Source organism: Dendrobium catenatum, unplaced genomic scaffold, assembly GCF_001605985.2.
Source record: "Dendrobium catenatum unplaced genomic scaffold, ASM160598v2 fragScaff_scaffold_743, whole genome shotgun sequence".
NCBI lineage: Eukaryota > Viridiplantae > Streptophyta > Magnoliopsida > Asparagales > Orchidaceae > Dendrobium > Dendrobium catenatum.
This window is the reverse complement of record NW_021319205.1, coordinates 1232057-1237111: the sequence shown is the minus strand read 5'-3', so window position 1 is coordinate 1237111 and position 5055 is coordinate 1232057.

Here is a 5055-nt window from a genome sequence, read left to right as displayed (position 1 = left end):
CCCAAAAGCTCGTGGGAATTTTGAGTTCAACCCCTCTTGTGGTGCTACCATTCCTTTTCTCATGATTAACTTTTTATTGGCTCTTGCTACTGACCTTGTAATTTGAGATGTGGTATTTGGGGGGCCTTCAGCCTATTTTCCTGGTCCTGATGGCTTTACTTTTGAATTTTACAAGGGTTCTTGGGATGTCATTGGCTTATATGTGATTAATGCAGTTAAAAAGTTTTTCAAGATCGACCACCTTCCTACATACGCTAAAGCTACGGCGATTGCTCTCATTCCTAAGCACCAACATGCCTCTAATATTTCTGATTATCGTCCTATTTCCCTTTGTAATGTCTTTTACAAGATTATTACAAAGATCCTGGCTAATCGTCTTAAGGCTGTTATGCCTCATATTATCCATAAGAGTCAAGCTGGTTTCATCTCTAAGAGAATTTCTTCTGACAACATTATCCTTGCCAATGAGATTCTAAACGAATTCAATCGATATTCCATTGAGAAATTTTTCTGTGCTAAATTGGACATCCACAAAACTTTTGACTTGGTGTCTTGGGATTTCCTTATTTCCAGAATGAGAAGTAAGGGATTTTCTGGATTAAGAACTGCATTCTTGATGTTCCTTTTTTAGTTTGCATAAATGGTGTTCTTGAAGGTTTTTTCACCTCCTCTGCTGGTCTTAGGCAAGGTTGTCCATTTTATCCACTCTTATTTGCAATTGTTATGGATGCTTTTTCTTGCTATATGGATTCTAGTTCTTTTATGGGGGTCCCTATGGGGACGAGCACTATCAATCATCTTCTTTATGAGGACGATGTCCTAGTGTTTGGCCTGGTCAATATTCATAATGCTATGGAGCTGTCTAAGATTTTAAGCACTTTTGCCACGACCACTAGTCTTCACACTAATAGTACAAAATACTATATCCATTTTTCTAATAATACTACTGTTGCCAATGACATCACTAGCATTTTTGGATTCTCTCCTACAGACTATTCTTTCAAATATTTGGGGTTGCCGATCTCCACCAAAAATATTAATTCCTCTCACTTCCAACCACTATTGAGTAGAATTTCTACTCTACTTGCTGGTTGGAAAGTAAAATTTCTTTTTTTTGCAGGTCACATTCAATTTTTGCGGTTTACCATTACTAACACCATAGCATACTGGATTAGGGGAGCTATTATACCTAAAGCTTGCTGCAAACACATTGATAAATTATGCTCAAGATTTATTTTTCATGGTTCCACTGAGGGGAAAAAAATTACATCTTATTGCTTGGCATAATACTTGCCTTCCCAGTAAATTTGGGGGTTTGGGAATTCCTGACCTTAGCTCCCTGTCTCACCGGTTTGCCTGCTCTTTCATCTGGAGATTCTTCAATGCTCAGTCACTGGTGTTTGACTGTTTAGATTTAAATACCACTCCCCTGGATGCTTATTTCTTATAAAACTTCTAAATTTTGGAAGATGTTATGCGGGGTGGCCATTAAGATCAAACAGTTTATTTCTTTACATGTAACTGCTATGAATTGTAGTAAGATTTCTTTTTTTTTTACCCTTGGCTGGATGGAAAATCATTGGCTGACATTTTTCCTTCCCATCCTGCCATTCCGTGGTTCATCTCAGATTTCTGGAACAATTCATAGTGCTTGCCAAATTTTTTACCTGCTGGGATGCGGCAACTTATTATTGATAAACCGGTTGTGGATGAGTATACTGATATTACTAGCTAGAAAGACATTGCTAAACCATGCTTTAAAGATTTTAGATTTAATTTTTATGCGGATAGGCCTTTGGTGTGCTGGTATAAATTTATTTGGCATAAACGAGCAGCTCTAAGATTTCTTCATATACTTGGCTTTTGGTTCGGGGTGGCTTGAAGCTTGCTGACATCTTAGATAAGAGGAATATTTTTATTGATGATACCTGCCCTCTCTGCCTCTTGGAAGAGGAAAATAGCTCCCATATGTTTTTTCAATGCAATTATTCCTTTGCTGTTATTTCACACCTTCTTCCAGTTTTGGATAACTTCCTGTTCAGACCTACCCTGCTGCAGTTGTTTGAGTTTATTGATGAATTAAGCATCTTTAACAAGATGGATTTCTGTTATTTTGTGATTTGCGGCCCTATTTACTATCTATGGAGAGAGTGCAAAATGATAGAAGGTTTTCAGGATTACAGTCCACGCATCATGCTCTTTGCTAGAAGTTAGCTCTGGCTTTTTCCCGGAATCTTTCTAGAAGGAATCATGCTGATCTTCTTCACAGTTCATTCCCCTCGTGCTTTATTTAATTGGTTGGTTGTCTGGTTTCACCATTTTCGGGATGATGATGATCGGACCTGCCTTTTGCCCCTCCCCTGGATGGCCAATGGGATGCGGTTCACTAGTGGTTTGACACTTGGCCTGGCAGATTCTTCATTGCACCCTGTTTGCCACTTGAGCTGATTTCAGCTGGCAGCTGGGGAGATTTTCTCTGACGCTGATGATGGTTTGGCTTTGGACATCTGAGCTCTACTGTTTTGATGGTTATCGATGTTCATAGGTGGGTTCGTTATACCTGAGTCCTGTAATTTTTTGGAAGCTTTTTTGGCTTCATTTCAATTTTGGGTTCGTTGTTTTATTTTAGCCTATTTTTTCAGGCTGATTTTATATGTCTTTGTAATTTTTGTATATTATAATATACGGGACATCCCTAAATTTTCCCCAAAGAAAAAAAAGTTGGACGCATGTAAGCCATAGACGTCCCGCATCGAGTCGCTCAACACGACCCCCTACATCCTCGACATCGCATAAGAGATCACCTTGGACCCTAGCCACCAAACTCGGCCACTCGTCAAACGTCCGACTCTCACTCGACCTCCGACTCCAGCTCCACCTTCCTCTTGCTCCCGCATTTCCATCTCGACTGATCCTCCATCTCGCTTCCAGCACCAGTGCTCTTGTACTCCCGACTCCTCTGCATCCCCTTATCACACCTCTTACCCAATCGACCTACACACAGTAAACAGATCCACTACTCAGCTCGACCAGATTCCATCTTACAGCTATCTTTCTCGCTCAATTTGCTCTAGCCAAAGTCGATCCACTCGAATTATCAATTTATTGCAGATAATAATAATAATAGTAATAAAGAGAGCAAGCAGCATGTATCATTCACTTGAAGACCTATGCTGTCAATCTTAGATTCGGCTAGGAATGCATAAATTGAAGCCACCGCGCCATTGATCTAGGTGGGATGATTGCTCATTCAAAGACCCCGCGCGCATCTTATCTTAGATTTGGGTAGAATGAATTTGATTTGAAGACCTCACATCGTTGTATCTTAGATCCGAGTGAAAAGAATCAAATACAAGTATCTCCCAACATTCCCTCACGGAGAGGGGATGCCGGTAGGCTGCCAAAATTTCAAATGAAAAACATACTCCCTTTTTACACAAATCTTCAAATTCATATGTTTTCAAATCATTCAAGTATCTCACAAAATAATTGAATGATTACTAATTAATGACTTATCTAGGATATTCAATTACAATAGAGAACATTTTGGACCCTAGGGCTACTGTTGTAGATACATGATCATGTGATAACGGGGCTATATTAGAACAAGTGATGGATTCTTATATAAATGAGAGTTTCCATATGGTAGAAAACTGGGAAATCTAAGCCGTATCTAATGTGATAATTACAAGCCAATCAAGAGCCTCAGTGATTCCTAGGCTTGAATTTATATGGTAAGATAATTTTAATGTTCTTAGACCTGATGGCTTCCCATAGTAGTTCAATGAAATTCAAGCTCACTTATTAACTTATGTATCCCATAGAGTGTTTGAAGTAGCTAGCATTGTCCCTAAGAAAATGCAGTAGGATCTCAAATAAGTTCCTAGCTATTATAATATCCGGAATTGGTGACGAATATCATACAACTCATGAAAAAGGAAAAGGAAATAATGAGGCTATCGGATTTCGGACTAAACATATTTACAGGGAGCTGAATTTAAAATTAAAATTATAAATAAAGTCTCAAATATTTAAAAGATGAACATGAGACATGTAATTAGCAGTAACAAGGTATTCTAGCTTCGACTAGATGTATATGTTATGATAAATGATAGATATGAATAGTTAAATTAAGCCACCAACAAGAAATAATAAGTGACCTTTATAAAGCAGGGGATTGGTGGTGCACACAACTAGCATGTAAGCAATAATAGGATATTCATATCAAATGGTGTAACTCACAAGCAATAACACGATCTCCTAATGCCTATTGAATGATTAATGCCTATTGAATGAACATTTCTTATATGCAACCAGATTCACAACACTTATACAAAGTGGACAAAAGACGATATCTCTATAATAACTCGAATATATATGCTGAAAATACATCCCGTATGTGCTTCGATCTTCACATATGATTCTTAAATCCAATGATATGAGAATGTTACGCGAGTCAAATATTCAAATATCATCATTCTCCTTAAAAGGACTGGAGTTGGCATAACTTGAATTTAACATCTAAATCACAAATCCTCTAAAGTGATTCATCAAATCCCCGATGATGGTCGTGTTGAAAGCTAATCTCAACCGAAGAGGACTCCAAAAATTTAAAATGCTTCTCAAATTCTTATGAAAATACAACTTTGATGTACCCCGATGATGATCGTGTTGACAATAAATTTCAACCGGATGGGTCAATTCTCACAAGCCTATTAAAACTTTAAAATCTAATCCCTAAAACTTAAAACTAAAATCCATCCATCTTGTGCAACAGTTTATTTGGGGTGGTAAATTTAAAATTAACCTCAACTTACAAAGAGCGAATGTCATGTCTAGTGTATCACTAAGATTTATCCTCAGATAGTCTCTTGCTACTAAGGACGTGACATGTACCTTCTGATCAAGTGGTTGTATAACAAAATGACACCAATATATTATGATCATGGTCAAAGCCCGTATGTTCTCTAATGGTGTCAAATTCTTGAGCAATGAATCATAGGGTGTTTTGATAAGCACAAAGCCCTTTTTATTAGCTAAGGTGGATTCAATTGT